The sequence below is a fragment of the Erythrolamprus reginae genome, chromosome 2 (assembly GCF_031021105.1).
Source record: "Erythrolamprus reginae isolate rEryReg1 chromosome 2, rEryReg1.hap1, whole genome shotgun sequence".
In the NCBI taxonomy this organism is placed as follows: Eukaryota; Metazoa; Chordata; class Lepidosauria; order Squamata; family Dipsadidae; genus Erythrolamprus; species Erythrolamprus reginae.
Window position 1 is genome coordinate 274,410,014 of NC_091951.1, and position 23,308 is coordinate 274,433,321.

The window sequence follows — 23,308 nt, forward strand, 5'->3', positions numbered from 1 at the left end:
AAACAAATAAATAAATATTTTCAAGCCATTTTCAGACAATTTGGGCCATTTTCAGGCCGTTTCCAACAGTATCTGATGGCAATTATGAGAATTGAAATGTCGGAGAAGATAAGCCTTGGCCTGACCCTTCAGAGCTATTCCCCCCAAATGTCCCAGAAAATGGCCCAGAAAACAGGCTGAAAAACGAGCAGGGGCAGGGCTTGCCAGTGGTAGATTTACAGGTTCACTGAACTGCTCAGAATCTTAACTACCGGTTTGCCCGAACCAGTGTGACCCATCATCAGTCCACCTCTGTATATGCTTATATTTTTCTCCACAAATAGTGCTTCAAGAAAGCAAGCATTTATCATTGTCAATAGCCGAACAGATCACAGTCAGTGACTCAATTGCTGGCCATTCCCTATTATATTAAAAAAAGAAGTAAAAGGAATCAAATTGCTTGCAGTTCTGAGTCTTTCATCAATTATCTCCAATGTTCCTTAATATGACATGGCAAGTGTATTATTTGTTTGCGTTTTTACCCCAATAATGATGTGCAGCCATGTCATGACCCCTAAAGTTGGAAGGTGAGGTCAGTGAGATATCCTTTCCAATTATTGCACAGAACTGTTCTGAACAACATGAGATAATAAAGAAATTTCTTCTTCAGTTCTATAGGCAGCTGTAATGAGTTTTTCTCATCAGGAAGAATAACGTGTAACTGAAGGTAGCATACATTTGCCTGGAAATATCCAATGTGGCAATGAAGAATTCTAACAATATCTCATAATAAGAGTCAAGCTGGTTGAGTACTTCCCAGGCCACTCAAGTTCATCCATGTCTGCCTGCAACTTTCCAGATGAGTAAAGGCTATTATCAACAAACTTGTTATATGTTCAAATCTTCAAAGTTGTGCTGACCTAGAATGAATTGTAAGATCTGTTCAATCATCTTCAATCCCTTCCATATGTGGACAGTCTGGAATGGCTTAAGTTTTAGCTGCACAGAAACCCCCTAATATTTCAGAATATCCCTACAACTGTATTTTTTTAAAAATCACAAACTTAATCCAAGAACAAATCTGACTTTTATGTTTCAGTTGCTGGATTCATACAGGTAGTCCTCAACTTATGACCACAAATTAGTTCAATTTTTTTTTGTTGCTAATTAATACAGTTGTTAAGTGAGTTTTGCTCTATTTTATTGCCTTTCTTGTTGCAGGGATTAAATGAAGTGCTGCAATTATGAAGTGACTTACACAGTTGTTAAGTGAATCTGGCATGTGCATGGACTTTGCTTCCCAAAAAGTTGCAAAAGATGAACCTAAAGACATTGCCAGTTGCCAAGTGTCGGAGTTTTGATCATGTGATCATGTGGATGCTGCAATAATTGTGTAAAAAAAGTCATAAGTCACTTTTTTCAATGACTTTGAATGGTCACTTAATGAATTATTGTAAACTGAGAACTACCTGTTGTTCTGTCTGACCCGGTTAATTAGCAGTAATTAATCCTCAGTGAAGACTCGAAAGCAAAGTCACTATATATATATTTGTCTATTTACAAAGAAACATGCTGGAAACAGCAATGAAATCCTAGGAATGTTAGGCTGACTCCAAAAAGTTCCCCGTTATCAGCACAGTTCAAAACAATTGTCCACCATAAAGTAATAAATTCAAGCCATTATTTCTTGGCATTGGCAGGTGCCCTCAAAAACCAGGAATTCAGGATTGCAGAAGGATTTAAGAGAGAGACTCTTCGGCTGCTAGCTCTCTCTCCATATAGAAATGTTAAACTTCTGCACCGAGGTTTCCAATAATAATAATAATAATAATAATAATAATAATAATAATAATAATAATAATAATAATAATTTATTAGATTTGTATGCCGCCCCTCTCCGAAGACTCCCTTTTATACTATCACTTTTATACTATCAGCTGTGCATAGAAGTATTCAATGGCTAGATCTACGTTGCTGAAGATATTCTTGTCTCCCATGCATTCTTCTTATCCTACCATCTAATATGGGTCCACATCTGACTCCCCCATTAGCACAGATGGAGGTTCTCCAGTCTCTGGAGGTTCCCCAGGCCCTAACTCTCCCTCACTCTCACTTTCCGAATCCTCTGATAAACACAGTGGCCTATGATACCTAGACCTGGCTCACTCTCCTCAAAGTCTATGACCAAAGAAGCCAGATGCAAGCCCTCCTCTGCCGAGTCACTCCCACCTTCTTCTTCGTCTGAGGAAACTAAACTCTGAACTGATTCTGTCGGCAATAACACAGGCCTGTGACATGTTGAATTTTCCCTGCATCTACCTCCCCATTCCCTAGTGCAGGAGCTGGGCCAGAGCCAACCACAACATACTATAGGATGATGCTTTCACCAGAATATTGACAATGAAAATCCTTTCAACATTAATCCTTGCATCTGTAGTTTATTATTTATGGAATACCTATCAAAATAAACTATTCAAATGAATATTATTGTTACTGAATAATAATAACTTTTCCTTTTTCAATAAATAAATACTCATCAGTTTTTTGAACCTGTGTGGTGGGTTGGATTGCTATAAGCCAATTTGTTATAAAGGAACATTTTACTGTACATCAGAGCTCTGAATAAAAGTCAGCCATCCACACCATTTTTCCAAGGACACAGGAAAACTAGCATGGCTGGCTGAGCAATTCTGACAGTTCAGTCTTGAAATTGCCAGGATTGGACATCCCTGCTTTGCTCTACCCCTAATAGTTAGGTTTTGAAGTTTTAATGTATCTAGGATTAAAAAACAGAACTTTCCTCAAAGGCTTTAGAAGATGTTGTCTCTAAAGTGGAGCAGTATTAAAAAAAAAACTTCCCTAAGTCAAAGATATGTAGAAAGACAGAGATATTTAATTTATCACAAATTATAGTTTCAAAGAATTTGGAATGTCAATAATTTTAAACCCTAACTAGGAAACCTAAAAGTAAAACATGTAAATTAAAAATTGAGGCTACTTATGAAATGCCATTTCATATAAATTTGCTAATGAAATCCTGGCTAATATATTTTTTTTTAAAAAAAAAATCTTCTGTAGCTGACACACATTGGAAAAAAAGTAACAAATCAGTTATTTACCTAATTTTCTTTTCTTTCTGTTGCTTATCAATTCAAAAAGAGAATATAAGGACCAGAAAAACAGTTTCTAAATGGGGTTTTGCAAGGCAACCGGAAAAAGCTATGATAATTACTGCTACATTTCTGTCCCTCCCAACCTCCCATAGAAACAAGAGAAAGGAAGGCGACAGAGAAGGAAAAAGCTTATGGGTAGCTAATTAGAGGAAGGTTAGGAGACCATTATCACCAATCCCAAATCCAAATACATAGGCACAGTATTGAAATAGTAAAAAATCTGTGTACTGTAGATCCAGCTTCATTTCTCTAGTTACATCAATGTATTATATACATGAAAAAAGGGCTCTTTTTAGAAGAGAGTGCTTTGGAGAATTATATAATTGAAAGCCCCATTTACAATTTCATATTTTAAAAAGCAAAAGAGAGAGAGAGAGAGAGCAAAACTTCTTAGAAATAGAATAAATGTATGATCAAACCTAAAAGGGTTCATAGGAGCTGCAGTGCCTGCGTTCTTGCCTCACTTGTACTCTGTGTTTCTGCCGAAGAGATGAGGAAAATGTGTATTTTTATTTATCAGGGAGTCTGGGTTTGAAAATAATCTTTGTGAATATTCAGTAGATAAATCTGTGAAGAAAGGAAAAATATTTTGTTTTCCACTGAGGAGGCCACAAGTTTCTAAACTTGGTAAGGGTCAATTCTTGATGAAACATTTTTAGTGTACAAATTAGGGACATGGTCATTGTTTGCCAATATGAGTAAAAAAAAAGTGTGGTTTAATTAATCCTGTAAAATGTTGAGTGCTTGAGACCTTTTTAAAAGGCTTTTCAATGGAGAAGGCATCGTGGAATGGAATTCAGAATATGACTTTCGATGTCGCTTTTGCATGAGCCTGTTACAAGAGGAGAGGAAGAAAAAACATTAGCATAGGAGTTTTAAACTGAGACCAAATATTTGAACCATCTGTTTCACCTCTGATTTCCATCAAAGTTCACAAACCTTTTGATAGGCACTCCGTAATATATCCTGTATATCAAGATCGAAAACGGGCGAATGCTTCTTTTCTGGTGATGAGACAGACACTGCGGAACCCTTTGTAGTCCGCATCTGGAAAGTTCAAAAGCTCCAACAAAGGACTTTTATGCTGCCAAGGTGGTTTTATGTTCCCCCTCAAGAATTTTATTCTGGGCTAAATGTATTAAGCTAGGAAAGAATAGGAGGAGTGGCTTCAAAACAATTTTCTTGACTGAAGAAACTGGTTCTCATAAACTATTACAAATGGATAATGAAGGTGATGATAATAATAATAGTAATAGTAATACTGATAGTGATAGTAATAGTAGTAGTAGTAATAATAGTAATAATAATAATAATAATAATAACAACAACAACAACAACAACCTGGAGGCAGCAGAACACAAGAAAAAGATCTGGAGAAAATAAATGACAAAACACAAAGATCTGCACAGCTTACATCCTGTGACAATACCTTTCACACCATCAAACACCAACACCTGCCTATCCCAGGTCTTGGGAAGGACGTGATAGATGGGTAAAAATGTCATTCTGACTATATGACAAACCATAATAATGAACTGGGCAATAGCCAAGACTGGTTTCTCTAATTTATGTCTCACCATATTTTTTTTTTAATGGGAGATATGCTCTTTGATTTCTCTGATGAGATTGGTCCAGTATGGTTGAACTTCTAGTGTAGTTCTCATTTTCCTCAGAGCACACAAGCCCCACAACCAAGTCAAGGTAGCAATAGCAATAGCATTTAGACTTATATACCATTTCTTGGTGCTTTAAATCCCTCTCTAAGCAGTTTACAAAGAGTAAGCATATTGCCCCCAACAATCTGGGTCTCATTTTACTGACCTTGGAAGGCTGGAAGTCAACCTTGAGCCTACTGAGGTTCGATCTGCCAAACTGCTGGCAGCCGGTGATCAGCAGAAGTTGCTTGCAGTACTGCACTCTAACCACTGCACCACCAAGGCTCTTAATTAAGGTATTTATTATTTATTATCACTGTATTGCCTCACTGGGGGAATTTGAAATATTTGATTTCTGCTTTATTTATGTGCTTTTAAAAGTGGACATTTATGTTTATTTTAATGCAATATTAATAGTCCAGGGAACCTGGTAATGTAGGAGTTAAAGTGCTAAGCTATAAACTAGGTGACTGTGAGGTTTAGTTTTGTGCCTTAGGCACAAAACAAGATAGGTAAATTTGGGCCAGACACTCTCTCTCATCCCTAGGGAATAAACAGGGGGAACCACTTCTAAAAATCCTTGCCAAGAAACTTAAGGCACTTTGTCCAGGCAATTTTCAGGAATTAAAAACGGACTTGAATGGACAGAAACAAATAAAAACAAACATGCCTATGAAACATGCCAAATCTCTTAAAACTCAGTTGTCAAGCTTTTGTTCTCCATTTGTGAGTCATGTTGGTTTAGTGGTTAATGCACCAGGTTAGGAAGTGGGAAATGGCAAGTGCAGGTCCTGCCTTAGCCATGAAAGCAATCCTGGTGACTTTGGGTCCATCTCTCTCAACTCAACAAGGTGTGTGTTAGATATGTGTGTATGCCGCCCCGAGTCTTTGGAGAGGGGCGGCATACAAATCTAATAAATAATAATAATAATAATAATAATAATAATAATAATAATAATAATATGTTTGCTGCCTTACTTGTAAAAAATAATAAAAATGGGATACAAATAAATAAATAAATACAATTTAAACTAAAATCTTATGCCACTACTTTCATTAGTGGATGAAATTTGGTTCACCTTTCACTTGAAACAAAATCTGAAGGTTTTAGTATTTATATATCTCTGAAGATCCAGTCCTTCACTTGTAACATCATATTTCTAAGGATCTGCACCTTGCAGGCTTTCTGTGCTTCATTAATGGGATATGCAATTTTCCCCAGATGGGAAACCAAAGAAAGTTGATTGATTGATTTACTTTTTATGCCACCCATAAAAATGTCCCAAAGTTACTTTTTCTAAAGGCAACTGGATTTCATGTTCCCTGGAAGTTGTTTTGCTTCTCATCCCAAGCAGCTTCAGTCAGAACTTGGATGAGAAGCAAAACGTCTTCAAGGAAAAACAAAGTCCAGTTGCCTTTAGAAAAAGCACTTTTGGGACAACCATGACCTGGATGAATGAAAATCTCCATAGATACCTATAAAACATAATATAAATAAATGATAGAAGGATATGTATCAGTAAACAACACCAATTGTAGTTTTCTCCACCTTCCTAATGGTAAATTACGTTGAAAATTGACACTAACAAATTTTAGCATACTATTGTACTATTTTTAAAAAAGGTCAGGGATAACTATTGCATTTACCTGATTTTAATTATATACATTGCTGGTAATAAATAAATCAAATAACATTGAATTCTTCTGAATTATGTATATATATTAATGTTAAATTAGCAGGATTTGCTACACTTGCAGAGTCATAATTTTTGTTTAGTTGTCTACATATGGGTTTGTTTGGAAACTCTTATTTTGGAGCCTAATCTTATTTTCCGCAAGAATGTGATCACTATCCCAAATGATACCGTAGTAAAAAGAATGCATTAAATATTATTAGATAAGCCAAACACCATGTATAAAGATAAAAAAGAGTGCTTGTAATGCCAGGGTTTATCTCTTGATGTATCTGTAACACACTTGGATGATATTTTCTCTCAATCATGCAAAACTATTTGATGCACAATGTTCAAAATCACATTTACTATTATTCCCGTTGATTGTGTCCATACAGTATTTAGGTATTGATCATCAGTAATGATTTAATCATTTTCCAGCATCAATGTCACTACAGGAAGGCAATTTTGCACTAATTAGTATGTCGTGATCTATCAGACCTATTATAAACTGTATGTTGCTTTCTGAGCTTTAATGGAACGTTGGGACAGTCGCTATTAAGAAAAATAGGGACTCCCAACAGAGCTTTTCTGAGTGAAATACGGTAGGGATTCTACCAACAATGATGATTACAGTGCCATTAAGTACAATGGCATTTTTGAATGTCCATAAGAGGAAATTATTCTGTTAACTTTGTGCTTAACATCATGCACTCAGTTTGGAAAGTAGTTCCATCTGTTTTAAAAATTAAACAGTTCATGTTTCCTGAAATACAGGTAATTCTCAGCTTACCACCACAGCTGAGACTATTTCTGTTGCTAAGTGAAGTATTTGTTAAGTGAGTTTTGCCTCATTTTACAACATCTTTTGCAAAAGTTAAGTGAATCACTCCAGTTGTTAACTTAGTAATAGTTAAGTGAATCTGGTTTCTCCATTGATTTTGCTTGTCAGAAGGTTGAAAAAACAGTCATAAGTTACTTTTTTCACTGCTGTGGTAAGTTTGAATGGTCACCAAATGAACTGTTGTAAATTAAGGACTACATCTACTGGATGAGTCATTGTCTATCATGTCTACTTTTTTTTTTTACTTGTTCTAGAAAATACCGAACTATCATTCCAGCCTTCAACCCCAAAAGCGTTGCTGTGAGATGATTCAGTATTTATTTGTTATTATAATTTTATCGTGCCTTTCAGGGTAATACACTTCCCAAATGGCCTGTAAGCTATATAAACAACCGAAAATTGAAATACAGCTAATCTTATTTAAAAACCAGCTCCTATGATCTTTCCTCATGAGGAGTTAGTAGTAATAATATTGTGGTGGGAGGGGGAATAGCAGTTGAAAGTTTAATTTGATGATGTATTTTCCTCCCTTCTTCCCTCTCTCTCTAGAGAGTCTTCTCATTGGGCAGTTGGCAGGAAGTGGCTTGGCTGAGATTTTCTTTTTTCTAACGAGGCCAAAAGAATGTTCTCTTTCTATGGATAATTCACACTCAATATTGTAACTGTAATGCTTCCCCTGGAGATAAAGGATTATGCTCAATTCATTTATCTGACTATGGATTATCTCAAAATTCAGGTGGGGTCAAGATACAACAATAAGCAATACAAGGATCTTTCCTATGCTAAATGACAATACACAGAGCCTTGGGCCAACATTGTCAGATGATGCCAATTGGGGCCATTATCTTCATCGCTAAGGAAATACATTTATTGTTTCAACACTGAGCAGTTTTTGTAGCAACCATGAAGACATCATACTGCATTCCTCTTGTTCTGATAGACCCATCCAATCTTTTGTCTAACAGAAACAAAAAGGAAAAAAAATGCTGCATTTGCTCTATTGGGAGCCTCAATAAGGGAACTGATCTTGAAACTTGGGGATTTGGTCTTGAATCAAACTTTAGTTATATCCAGAATGCTTTTTCCTGCAAGCAATACTGAAATGAAAACAAAGAGATCCAACTTTGAAAAGTGTTCGGAAACTTCAGATCGTGCAGAATGCAGCTGCGAGAGCAGTCATGGGCTTCCCCAGGTATGCCCATGTTACACCAACACTCCGCAGTCTGCATTGGTTGCCGATCAATTTCTGGTCACAATTCAAAGTGTTGGTTATGACCTATAAAGCCCTTCATGGCATCGGACCAGGATATCTGCAAGACCGCCTTCTGCCGCACGAATCCCAGCGACCAATTAGGTCCCACAGAGTGGGCCTTCTCCAGGTCCCGTCAATGTCGGTTGGCGGGCCCCAGGGGAAGAGCCTTCTCTGTGGCGGCCCCGACTCTCTGGAACCAGCTCCCCCCAGAGATTAGAACTGCCCCTACCCTCCTTGCCTTTCGTAAACTCCTCAAAACCCACCTTTGTTGTCAGGCATGGGGGGCCTGAGATATCTCCACCGGGCCTATACAATTTATGTATGGTATGTTTGTTTGTATGTATGTATGCTTAATGATGGGGTTTTTAAAAATATTTTAAATTGTAAATGATTAGATTTGTCATGAACTGTTTTTATTGTGTTGTGAGCCACCCCGAGTCTATGGAGAGGGGCAGCATACAAATCTAATAAATAATAATAATAATAATAATAATAATAATAATAATAATAATAATAATAACTATACTGATGGCAGGAAAAACTTTCCATTCCAATCTGAATGTATGTATTATTTCTGTAATTATAATCAGTCTACAGTGTATCAATAGGCAGATTAATAGGTGGATTGATGATAGATAAGATAAGATAAAATAGGATAGAATAGGATAGGATAGGATAAGATAAGATAAGATAGACAAGACAAGGCAAGACAAGACAAGACAAGATAAGATAGATGGACGGATGGACAGACAGACAGACGGGCAGATATAGATAAGCAGTGGTGGGTTCCTGCTGGTTCATACCGGTTCTATAGAACTGGTAGTGAGAATTTCCCTCTGCTAACCAAATTAGCAGCAATGGCTGTCTGACACCCCCCACCCCCAAACCAGCTCTCTTAGTGGCGCCATAGGTGCCATCATGCTTTTCACTTCTGTGCATTCACAGAAGCTGTTTTTTTTGCTTCTGTGCCTGCACAGAACCTGGGTTTCCAGCATTGCTTATGTGCATACTGGGCATGAGAGGAAGCAAACTTGCAGCGAGGTAAGTTAGAACCCACCCAGGATATAGATGACACATAATGTGGATCAGTCTTCATGTAATTCAAAATTGAAGATTTGACAAGATTCAATCTGAATTTTTGATTCAAAGGTAATAAGATTCAAACCTATTGGGGACATGATAAAACATTCAACCATAACCAATGATGGGGCCAGTTCAAATTTGCAGCTCCTCCTTCTTTGATTAAAAAAAAAGTAGGATGATAAATCCTTCATAGAATAATAATTTCAGAAAAGTTCCAGCCATGTAGGTTCAAGTAACAACAATTTACACATTTGTTATCTCTTTTAACATAGAAGTAACAAAAAATGGAGGAAAGCAGACTATAAGGTTATTATAGAAAAGTTCCTAGTGAAATAATACAATGTCATGTTCCATGTTTTTGAGTGAGATATATACAAATTTGTTTATAAACTGTCTAACAAGGAAATTCCTCTAAAGACTGAAAAGACTACCAGCTTTTGACTGCTTAATTTTCTGGGCTGGCAGCTGTGTCGGCCTATTCATTGACATTCACATTATTATCAGATTCCCATGACAGTTTCAACTCCTTCCCCATCTCAGATTTGTCCATTGGTGGGAAGAAGAAAAGTGAAATAACCCCTGAAACTCCACTGAGCTGGGAAAAACCTTTAATGTCAATCACATCTTAAAGGGACTTTGAACCTCTCCAATGCAATTCAAAGTCAGTGGTTTTAGTTGTACACCTCAAAGGTTTGATTCAAGCTGTAATATGAGAAAACCTCTTTTGAATGTATTCACCCTCCCACAGCCTTAAAAATTATGCCTCTTTATATCTATAAGCAAAGTCACAAAATTTTTCTTGGGACAATATTAGCTCTGGTTGCAATCTTATTATTTGGTACCCATTTACTTCATGTAGGTTTATAGTTGGAATTTATTAGCTCAAATGCTCTAAATCAGGAGTGTCACACTTGATTTCATTGTGGGCCACATTAGGGTTGTGTTTGACCTGGAGGAGAGGGGGGCATGGCTGTGGTGAACATGGCCAGATCCATGTCACTCATGTCAGGGGCAGCCTGAGTGCCCTGCCAGCCAAAGTGGGCTCCCCACTCCATTTTTGGCTGCAATGGCCTTCTGCAACCTCTACCAGAAAAAACAAAGCCCATGTGGCTTTCCCAAGCTCTGTTTTTGGTGGTAAAGGATTGCAGGAGGCTGTGGCAGCTGAAAACAGAGCTCAGAAGTCAGTTTGGCTGGTAGATTCACCATGGTCCACTGTTTCCAGAGTAGCCCCACGGGCCAGATTTACTGTAAGTACCCCGTGGGTCAGATCTGGCCCACAGGCCTTGATTTGGACACTTTTGCTCTAAATGGTATGTTTCTGAAGAGGCTAAGAAAGAGCGGTTTACTTTAGATCAGAGTCTATTTGTTAGGATGTGGGTAGAAAGCCTGTTACAGTACAAGTTTGTTTCACCTGCTGAGTCTATTTCTCTGGATAAACATTTTCAGGAAACCGGAGTCTCCAGGGTTGCCAAAGTGGTACATTCCTTTTAGGATCCTCAAACTCAGAAAAACAGTTGAAGAAAAAGAGTGCACTGAACTGTCTCCTTTGATTCTAAGAAATGGAGAGTTCTTAAATTGTATAATCTGCACTACTAAATAGAGCAGGGAACCAATTAAGAACAGTCCCCCTATTTAGTTTAATTAGGCTAACTACAGGTAAGGGAGTCAGATAGTAAAGGAAAGCACTTTAGATAAAGGAACAACATCTGACTTTCACTTCTTGACTTGTAGCATCTTAATATTCAAACTGTGTTTGCTGACTGCCTTTTACTTCTGTTCTTTAAAAGCTAAAAGAAAATAGATTGTCCTATATCTGAATCTGAATATCTATGTGTATATTCATATACACATGCACATATCTACCTACTTACCTACCTACCTACCTATCTATGTACCTATATTATTATTATTATTATTATTATTATTATTATTATTATTATTATTATGTCAGTACAACACAGCCAACGAGATCACTATGCTGGATTTCGTATTTCATCACCAGTCGGGCGCTTCCCAAGCACCTAGGACTGCGTGATGTAGCGGCGAATTATGTTTGCCGATCTGAGTAAAGCGGCCTTTTGCAATTGACAGATGGAGATTTTGTCAATTCCAATGGTTTTCAAATGTCTGCTGAGAACATTTGGCACTGCGCCCAGCGTGCCAAGTACCACTGGGACCACTTTCACTGGCTTATGCCAGAGTCGTTGCAGCTCGATTTTTAGATCTTCGTATTTCACTAATTTCTCTAGCTGATTCTCCTCAATTCTGCTGTCTCCTGGGATTGCGATGTCGATGATCCATACTTTCTTTTTCTCCATGATTACAATGTCTGGTGTGTTATGCTTCAGAATTCGATCAGTCTGAAGTCGGAAGTCCCACAGTAGTTTTGCTTGCACATTTTCGACCACATTTTCGGGCTTATGATCCCACCAGTTCTTTGCCACTGGTAAATGGTAGTTCCAGCATTATTATTATTATTATTATTATTATTATTATTATTATTATTATTTAGATTTGTATGCTGCCCCCTCCGTAGACTCGGGGCGGCTTACAGCAATGATAAAAACAATGTATAACAAATCTAATATTTAAAAACTCTAAAAAACCCTTATTTAAAAAGCAAAACATACACACAAACATACCATGCATAAACTATATAGGCCTGGGGGAGATGTGTCAATTCCCCCATGCCTGACAGCAGAGGTGAGTTTTGAGGAGTTTACAAAAGGCAAGGAGGGTGGGGGCAATCCTAATCTCTAACAACAGAGTGCTTAGAAATATGAACTCAATCTGTAATCCTAAACAAATAGACCACAAATTGCAGTTTTGGTCAGATATTCACTTATTCTTTTCATTGCCGTTCTACTTCAGTGTTTATTTGAATGCCTAAAAAAACACTTTGGATATTTATGACAGAATGAATGAACAGCCATATTGGTTTCCTGAAAGCACATTTAGGAGCCCTTTGCAAATGGTAGACAGGACAACAAGGGTGGGTTATACTTACCTTCCCCACTGGGGCGTACTCGCTTCCCTCCTGCATGTGTGTTACTTCCTGCAAATGACCCTCTGTGCAGACTTGGTACTATAAAAAATCAAGACGCGGGTGTCTATGGCGCTGTCGAGGAAATCAGTTCAGGGGTGTGGCAGCCTGGGTCACTGCTGGTTCTAGTGACCCAGGCTGCCATATTGCTACCGGTTCTATAGAGCTGGCCTGAACCCACCTCTGCAGGACAGCCTGAGTGCCCTGCCAGTTCACATACCAAACACAATAAGAATCTTCCTGACACACAAAAAAGATTTTCTAGTCCTGAATTCTTCTGTTCTGCCTTGCACAGAGCTGAATAATTATCAAACATGGAGAACAGAGTCTTCAATTTTAGTTTCCTTGGTATTTAATTTTAAACCAAGTTATACATACTAGAAGAAACATCAGCCTTAGCTTCTCTTCAAAGGGTTAGATATTTTTTGTACAATTTTTATAAACGCAGCGGGTGCCAAATGCATGTTTTAAATGCATTTTTAAAAAATCATATGCTCTTTTTCTAAGTTAACAAGTTCAGTGTTTCAGAAGGAAGCTAGAATGGAATGTAACGGAACGGAACAGAACAGAACAGAATTCTTTATTGGACAAACAAGGATACTTAGACAAACAAGGAATTTGTCATTGGTGCATATGCTCTCAGTGTACATAAAAGAAAAGATACATTTGTCAAGAATCATGAGGTTTTGATCCATGACAATAATTTTAGAGATGTGGTAACTAGAAATGTACCAATTATATTTGTATAAAATATTAGCCATTGAGTTCAATTTCTTTTACTTGTGAGTAAGCTTATCGTTACTGGCTAAGGTTGGGTCAGAACACTGGATAAGTTAGGTAGCCACTTTCTGAGGACGATTTTTCTGGATTCAGCTCAAGTTGGACTTCATTGATCCACGCCATCCCTTTCAACTATACAGTTCTGTATTCTATAATTCACTCCAGCCTTACCTCCCAGCATTGTGGGTGCTCCATCACTGGAGGTTTTCAAGAATGGATTAGACAACCCCATTTGACCCAGATGGTATAAGTGGTTCTCAATTTACAACAATACATTTAGGGATCATTCAAAGTTACAACGGCACTGAAAAAAGTGACTTATGGTCATTTTTCACCTCCGTGGTCACGTGATCAAAATTAAAATGCTTGACAACTGACATGTATTTATGACGGTTGCAGTGTTCCAGAGTTTTGTGATTACCTTTTGCAACTTTCTGACAAGCAAAGTCAATGGGGAAACCAGATCCACTTAATAACATGTTACTAATTTAACAATTGTGGCAAGAAAGGTTGGAAAGTGGGACAAAACTTGCTTAACCACTGTCTCGCTTAGCAACAGAAATTTTGGCTTAATTGTGGTCATAACTCGAGAACTCTCCAGCCTTGAACAAAGGGCTGGACTACAAGACTTCTGAGATCCCTTCCATTGCTATGCTCTATATCCCTCGGATCTCATACTGTCTTCTACCTAGTACTATTTAGTACTCCTTGGGTCTGAAGCTGCTTAGGTTTTTCAAGATGAAAGTCTCCTCTGTCAGATTTATATAAAGGCATTATTATATTCGGGATTTTATTTTCATTTTTTCCCCTTAAAGATTCCTGACAAGAGACTTTGTTTTCATATAAAGCATCCCATCTTATACATCTTCACTGCAGTATTCATCATGACTCTTGAGAATTTGTTTTTGTTTTTGTGATCAATCACTGAAAACTCAGTTGCTGTTAAGGTATATATGAAGTTGCACATTTTGATCCTATCATTTCTTTCAGATATATCTACACCGACACAAGTACACACATCACACATCCCTTTCATGCTTATATGCATATGAACAATGACGTATAACCTGCTGTGTGTTTTAATTTTCCTCGCTGCCAGTTCGCTTCCTCCCACACTATGGAGGATTTGGATTGGATGTTTCCACAGGATTTGGCATTTTTATCCACCTACTGAATTTTCTCAAAGACCTGGGATAGACAGATCTTCTTATCCAATGGTATTAAAGGTATCATATGCTGCCCCTCTCTATTGGTCACCAGATGTGAGGAACTCCAATACCTACCATATTTTTTCCATTTTTTGCAATTGACTGATGGCCATTTTGCTGATGGTGCTTGATTTAGTACCTATAATAATAATAATAATAATAATAATAATAATAATAATAATAATAATTTATTAGATTTGTATGCCACCCCTCTCCGAGGACTCGGAGCTTTCCTCTACTGCTCACCCCCCGGATCACTTCTACAGCTTGAACTCCTTCTGGCAAAAATTCGATTTCTTTGCTTGAGAAGACATTTGCAGTCCTTCCAACTCTGCTTCCTGTGAACATTGTACTCTGAATTATAAATCAACTGGATGTTGTCCTTTCCAGAACTGTTGTATTTTTCCAAGATACTCTATTCTTGTTGGGCTTAAGATGCAATAATGGATCATTATTTCTTTGTTTTCAATCTTTGCATGTTTGTAAACATTTTTTCTTCTAGTAGTCCTGCAGTTGCTGGCCCTAATTATCTTGTAGCTTGCTTATTTATTTATTTGTTTGTTTGTTTGTTTGTTATTTATTTGTTTGTTTGTTATTTATTTATTTGACTTATATGCTTCTCCTCTTCGTGGACATCTATCTATCTATCTATCTATCTATCTATCTATCTATCTATCTATCATCTATCTATCTATCTATCTATCTATCTATCTATCTATCTATCTATCTATCTATCTATCTATCTATCTGCTGCCCCTCTCCATTGGTCACCAGATGTGAGGAACTCCAATACCTACCATATTTTTCGGTGTATAAGACACACCTTTTACTTTTAAAAAGTGCCTCAAAAACTGGGTGCATCTTATACATCGAATGCTGTGTGTGGGTGGGAGTTGGGCAGCGGTCGGCAGCGGCAGCGGCAGTGGCAGCCTTCCTTTGCTTCTGCAGCTGTCTCCAAGGCTGCCCAGCAGCCCTTGGCTGCTTCCCTCCCTGCGGGAGACCAGCAGGCATTGCCCAAGGAGCCTTCCCAGTAGGTGAAAAAGCAGCTCGGGGAGTGGTTATGGTAGGGGCTGGTTGAGGGCTGCCTCTCTCTGGCTGAGCCAGATTTGTTTGGAGAGCCCTTCGCCAACTGCTGTGGCCATCCTGCTGCTGGCTGTGCATACCAGCCTCCTTCTGTCCTTCATTTCAGTGTCAGGGAGAAGACAAGTGGCGTCTACGCTAGTTTCCAAGCCTCCTGCATGACTGATTCTTTGTCTGGGAGCCCTGTCTCCCCACCCCCACCCAGCGCACCCTCTGTTCCATCCTGGGCTCCAAAAGGGCTTTTCTCTCCATTTTGGACCAGCGCTCTTCTCTCAGGGTGGGGGGAATGGAGCTCCAAGCGCTGCCTTCAAGCTCCAAGCAAGGCAGCCACAGGTGCTTTCGGCATTCTTCGGCCAGGAAAAACACACGGCGGCAGAGGATGCCTGAAAACCCTCAGTGTCTAAATCAGGGGTCCCCAAACTTTTTACACAGGGGGCCAGTTCACTGTCCCTCAGACTGTTGGAGGGCCGGACTATAAAAAAAACTATGAACAAATCCCTATGCACACTGCGCATACCTTGTTTTAACATTAAAAAACAAAATGGGAATGTACTATTTAGAGGGGGGGGAAGAAGTCTGAAATTCATACATGTTTATGTTTTGTTTTTAATTTTCTTTTGTTAACATCTGATTGGCTAAACAAGGTTTTCTTGGTTTATAGAAAAATGTATAAAATATTTATAGAAAAATATATAAAGAAGGAAGCACTTTGGCATAATGATTAATAAGTTGGAAATATAATTGGTGTTGTACTTTTTGAAGGAACATTAAGGAGGGAATTTAATTAAAAGAAAAGTATGTACCTGGATGACAACATTAGAAAAAAAACTTTTGCAACTTTTTTGATGATTGATATTAGTTACTGACAAAACACCGCATTTTATTCAGGGAAAATTAGATGGTACATTGTATTGGTTGAATGTATGTTGAGAAAAATTTAAAAAAATTTACACCCCCGCCCAAAAAAAGTCCTTCCTTCCTCCGCCCCCTCCATTCATTTCATTCTTCCTTCCTTCTTTGTTCCCTCCATTTCTTCTTCCTTCCTTCCTTCCTTCCTTCCTCCCTCCTTTCCTTCCTTCCTTTTCCTGCCATTTCTCCTTCTTTCCCTCCCTCCCTCCTTCCCACTTCTCTCTTCCCTCTCCCCTTTTCCCCTTCTTTCTCATTTGTTTTTTTCCCTCTCCCTCGTTCTTTCCCTCCATCATTTTCTCATTTTTCTCTCTCACATTCCCTCCCCCCTCACTTGTTTTCTCTCCTTCTCTCTCTTGTTTTCTTTCTCTCTCTCCTTTTCTTCTCTCTTCCTTCCTCTCTTCTTTCTTTTTCTGCCCTGCAACACGCCGCGGTGCAGTCGGCTGCAAGCAGAAGCTCCCAAGACAGTGGCACCGACGTCGGGTCGCAGTACATTGCTGGCGCTGGCCTGTTGGCTGGCCCAGGACGGAGGTGCCAGCCCCATGCCCAGCGCAGCGCCAGCAATGTACGGCGTCCTGCAACACATCAAGCAGCCGCCGCCGGTGCCTTGCAGCCAACCGCTCCACCGCTGCCTTACGACTACTGCTGTGCCCTCCCGCTTGACCCACGCTGCGCCACCTTCGTGGCTTGCCCTGCTGCCCCGCGCCCACCAGAGCTCCCGGTGCAGCCGAAGCGCAGGGCGGAGTAGGCGGCGGCAGCGGCTGCTTCAGGCCCGCCCCTGAGCTGAGCTTCCTTCGAGGCAAAGCTGCAAAGCTCACCTGCCGCCTCGAAGGAAGCCGACCAACAGCCGGTCCTCGTTGAGCTGAGCTTCCTTTGGCTTCCTTCGAGGCGGCAGGTGAGCTTTGCAGCTTTGCCTCGAAGGAAGCCAAAGGAAGCTCAGCTCGGGGGCGGGCCTGAAGCAGCAGCCGCCGCCTACTCCGCCCCGTGCTTCGGCCGCGCCGGGGCCAAGTAAGCCGGGCTAGGCCCGTCGCCCCCGCCTCCAAGCGCGGGGCCTGGGCGGCGGGCAAGCATCGGGAGGGCCTCCCCGTTGCCTGGCCGGGATGGTGTGGCCGTTAACAAGTTAGTGCGCGGGGGTCCTGATAAATTGTTTACTGCCCCCTCCAGACACTCTTGCAGGGCTTCCAGGCTCCCTGCGGGGCAGCGAAGAAGCAAAAAAGCAGCACTCTCCCGCTCTCTCTCTCCCTCTTTTTCTTGCTTTATTTTTCTCTCTCACTCCCTTTCTATGTCTCCCTCTTTCTCTCTCTCTCTCTCCCTCTCCGCAGCAGGCCCCCCCAACACCAAAAGTGCCCAAACGCGCGCAAACTTCACCGATGCAAAAAAAAAAAAAAAAGCAGGCGGGACCAAGACCGTCTGCAGCTGAGTGTCTGGAGAGGAGCCGGAAAGCCAGGGGGCAGGGAGGAAAGCAATTGGCCAATATCTTTCTCGCCTTTAGGGAGAGGAACTGTTGCTGCTCTGCCATAGGGTGCTTTCCTGCCCGCCCCCTGGCTTTCCTCTTCCTTGCCGCCGCCAGACGCTCAGCAGCAGAGTGGAGGGGAGATTCGGGAACTTAGTATATTATATGGTAAAATCTTGCACGCTGCTGCGGGCCGGGTAAATAGCCTCAGTGGGCCGCATCCGGCCCGCGGGCCATAGTTTGGGGACCGCTGGTCTAAATCAAGTGCACAGCCAACCAGAAACAGTCCTTCCAATGACCCTGACCTGATGTAATCTCCTTATCACAAGACATAGAAACATAAAAACATAGAAGATTGATGGCAGAAAAAGACCTCATGATCCATCTAGTCTGCCCTTATACTATTTTCTGTATTTCATCTTAGGATGGATATATGTTTATCCCAGGCATGTTTAAATTCAGTTACTGTGGATTTACCAACCATGTCTGCTGAAAGTTTATTCCAAGGATCTACTACTCTTTCAGTAAATAATATTTTCTCATGTTGCTTTTGGTCTTTCCCCCAACTAACTTCAGATTGTGTCCCCTTGTTCTTGTGTTCTCTTTCCTATTAAAAACACTTCTCTCCTGGACCTTATTTAACCCGTTAACATATTTAAATGTTTCGATCATGTCCCCCCTTTTCCTTCTGTCCTCCAGACTATACAGATTGAGTTCATTAAGTCTTTCCTGATACGTTTTATGCTTAAGACCTTCCACCATTCTTGTAGCCCGTCTTTGGACCCGTTCAATTTTGTCAATATCTTTTTGTAGGTGAGGTCTCCAGAACTGAACACAGTACTGTATTCCAAATGTGGTCTCACCAGCACTCTATATAGACCCATCACAAGACGCACTGGTGACTCACAGATGACCCATCACAAGACCATCACTTGACATACCCACACCTGAAGCCCTTATAAACAGAAGAACACTGGCATCCCCTATGTCAGAGAATTTTATTTCTCCGTGGAAGAAAATAAATCAGAAGCTCTCACAGTCAACTGCATTTAGCTGATTCAAATAACTTATTTATAATTATAACAAAATATTTACAGTACCATACATTCTTCTTTACAGGAAGTTGAAAGTATACTTCTTACAGACATCATAGCACAGTGAAGACTTTACACAGACATAACTGAACTGAAACTGGAGACCACACCCAGCTCCAAGTTTAGCTCTTCGCACATGCTCAGTAGCACTTAACCCACATTGGCTGACTGAGTTACCACATGACTCTTCCAAGCTCATGAATATTCCAACACCCTAAACTCTGCTGAAGATGTTACCTAACTTGGTAATGAAATGTTCAGAAATCAACCCACAAGCTCGGAGAACAAACTTTCACCCTCAAAATTAAATTCCTCATATCGGAATGTCATTGTGTCTGAAAAAATGCTGGAAGACGGATGAAAATGATGCTCCCTTTTGTTTTTTATTCTTATTCATTCTTTTTTAAAAAGATTAAACATAACCTATTTTTCTCCAAAGGATTAATAAAAAAACCGCACACCACACTAGATTTTTCCCCTTTTTGTCTCCCCCCCTTCTCTCTTTTCAGCTGCTCTTTATCCTTTTCATTTATTCCCTGTAGTTGTTCGAGCTGTCATGATCATTATGGGCATAAGCCTTAGAAAATAAAATTACACAGCATTTCCAAACCCATCATTTCTCAGGGAGTTCTACTGTTACATAAAATTTGCATCAATGTTCTGCACAGTAAGAAAACAATTATTCACAATAAGTCTTTCCTGAACAATTTGGCAAAACTATTATTCACACAGGGCTACAACTGAGTTAATTTTTTGGAAAGTGCAGTTGGAAAAACAGTCTGAGGCTGAACTGTTTATGAACACAGCCTTTTCTCTGATTTGTAGTTAGTGGGAAATGGCTCCAAAGAGGGACAGAGCTGTTGACGTCTGCTTTACAATGTCCTCCTTGTTAAAAGACACAAGGAACAGATTTGCGTAGTTGAATAAACAACTCTGTCGCACAACCTTTCAAAAGCAATAAACCCAGATTAACAGTACCATCTGAAGACTTGCTATTGTTAATTTTATCTCTCCTTCCCTCCCTCTCCCTCTCCCTCTCCCCCCCCCTCTCTCTCTGTGTATCTGTCTCTCTATCTCTAATCTAATCAAGGCATGCCAAGATTTTGGATTAACAATCAGCCTGAAAAAAATGCAAGTCATGAGTCAGGATGTGGACTCACCTCCCTATTACAATCTTTTCACAAGAATTGGAGGTCGTCCATGACTTTGAGTACCTTGGCTCAGCCATTGCTAGTTTGACACACTCTCTCTAGATACGGAGCTGAATAAAGCTATTGGTAAAGCAGCCACCACATTCTCTAGACTCAGAAAGAGAGTATGGCTTAATAAGAAGTCGACAGAACATACAAAGATCCAGGTTTATAAAGCCTGTGTCAATGAGCACACTCTTGTATTGCAGCAAATATTGGACCCTTTACACACAGCAACAGAGAAGGTTGAATACCTTCCATACGTGCTGTCTTTGAAGTATCCTTGGCATCACCTGGAATGACAAAGTTCCAAATAGCACAGTCTTGAAACATGCTGGAATTTCTAGCATATATACACTACTGAAACAGTGACGTCTTCGCTGGATTGGGCATGACTGTGAGAATGGATGATGGGTGGATTCTGAAAGAACTCCTGCATGGTGAATTAGTGCAGGGAAAGCGTCCCAGAAGAAGACCACAGCTGTGATATAAGGATATCTGTAAAAGGGATTGAAAGGCCTTGAGAATGGACATTAACAGCTTGGAAACCTTGACCTCTGATCATTCAGCTTGGGAGCTAAAGATGTAGCATGTCCTTCTCCATTTTGAGGAGACACTTGTTCAGCAGGCTGAGGCAAAGAGGCAGTCCCAGAACCAGCGATACCTGGGGGCCAGGCAGGGGAAATAATGGTTCTGGGCTCAGTGTGGAAGGAATTGCCACTCTCGGATTGGCCTTTTTAGCCACACTAGATGCTGTTCTAGGAGAACGATACCATAGTCTTTCAAGACTGAAGGTTGCCAATAATGTCTATGTCTATGTCTACGTCTATGTCTACGTCTACATCTATGTCTATATGTCCAGAGGTGGGTAGCATGCAGGACAGGGTGGAACACAGTTCCACCGGCAGAAATGAAGCTACATGCCCAGCTCCAGCTGACTGGTAGCACTTACTTCCGGGATTACCAGTCTCGGGTGGCCTCTCCTTTTTTTCTCCTCCTGCTGCCTCTGTGCTCCTCACTTTCTTCCTCTTTCCTCCTTCCTAGCCTTGGACGAGCTTCCCTCTCTCCTGCCTGGCTCCCCTCCACCATCACGTGGCCCCGTCCTGAGGCTAGGAAGGAGGAAAGAAGAAAAAGTGATGAATGTGCAGAAGCAGCAGCAACAGCAGCAGGAAATAAAAGCAGAGCTGACCTGAGCCACACCAAAGCAGTCTGGGCTGTGGTCTTTTTTCCCTTGCAAAACCCTCACTCTGCCCGCAGCTGAGATGAAAATGTATTGTGCGGCAATAATAATCATGTAACTCTCCCTCGGCTTTCCAATATTTTTAAATTCCCCCGCCCCCATTCTCCTCCTCTTCCTCAGAAAGCGGCAGGGAGACCAGCACCCACAGGGGGGGGCATTTCCTCCCCCCTCTATTCTCAGCACCTGATCTGCACCCGTTTGCCGAGCTATCCAGCCTGAGACAGGGGGTGACCCAGGAAGGGGAGCAGGAGAAATACGAAGCAAATTGTCACCCCAGAGACCAACACTGGTGAGGTTGTAAGTCGAGGACTTAATAGTTCACTTGAATACTGATGATTGTTCAAGCCACTCACACTTGTTCACATGGCTGGCAAGCCACTCATACCCAATCACGTGGCCATCAAGCCACACCCCCAAAATAAGCCACACCCACAGTGTGGCAGTAAAAAATTTGGCAGCCCATTATTGTCTATGTATATATCTATATACCTCTATCTCTATCTCTATCTCTATCTATCTATCTCTATCTCTATCTATCTCTATCTATCTCTATCTCTATCTCTATCTCTATCTCTATCTATCTCTATCTATCTCTATCTCTATCTCTATCATCTCCATCTCCATCTCCATCACCTATATCATCTCTCTCTCTTATCTATATCTTTACATCTATCAACTATATCTATATATCTATCATCCACAGCAGGCGTGTCAAACTCTATTTCATTGAGGGCTGCGTCAGAGTTGTGTTTGAGCTTGGGGAGGGGTGGGCATACTCAGTGTGGACATGGCCAGTTTAATGTCATTCATGTCAGGGGTGCCTGTGGTGGCCTGAGCACTTTGCCAGTGAAAATGGGCTCCTGATCACTGTTTTTGGCTGGGATGGCCTCCTGGATCTCTCTGGAGCTCAGGAGAGGTCTGTTTTTGCTGGCAGAGGCACTATGAACCAGTCCTTTGCTGTTTCCAGGGCGGCTCCACAGGCCAGATCTAAGCACACCAGCATCCGGGCCTTGAATTTGACATCCCTGATGTACAATATCTCTCTATCTCTATCTCTATCTCTATCTCTATCTCTATCTCTATCTCTATCTCTATCTCTATCTCTATCTCTATCTCTATCTCTATCTCTATCTCTATCTCTATCTCTATCTCTATCTCTATCTCTATCTCTATCTCTATCTCTATCTCTATCTCTATCTCTATCTCTCTATCTCTATCCCTATCCCTATCCCTATCCCTATCCCTATCCCTATCCCTATCATCTCCATCTCCATCTCCATCTCCATCTCCATCTCCATCTCCATCTCCATCTCCATCTCCATCTCCATCTCCATCTCCATCTATCTATCTATCTATCTATCTATCTATCTATCTATCTATCTATCTCATCTATCTATCTATCTATCTATCTATCTATCTATCTATCTATCTATCTATCACCTATCTAACTACCTACCAACCTTGTGTGTGATATGTGCATTGGATTTGATAGATAGATAGACAGACAGACAGACAGACAGACAGACAGACAGACAGACAGACAGACAGACAGACAGACAGATAGATAACAGATGTACTTGGACTTCATCTAGAGATCTGTCTGTCTGTCAGGATTTCAGTTTTCATTTTAATGGCTGGTTAAATTCAAGAACTCT

At 40.4% G+C, this 23,308-nt stretch overlaps 1 pseudogene; it reads left to right on the forward strand.

The window, feature by feature from the left end:
* The window catches only part of LOC139159585 (actin-related protein 3-like), a 144,438-nt pseudogene extending 122,832 nt beyond the window's left edge, over nucleotides 1-21,606 (forward strand).
* The last annotated feature ends 1,702 nt before the right edge of the window (nucleotides 21,607-23,308 follow it).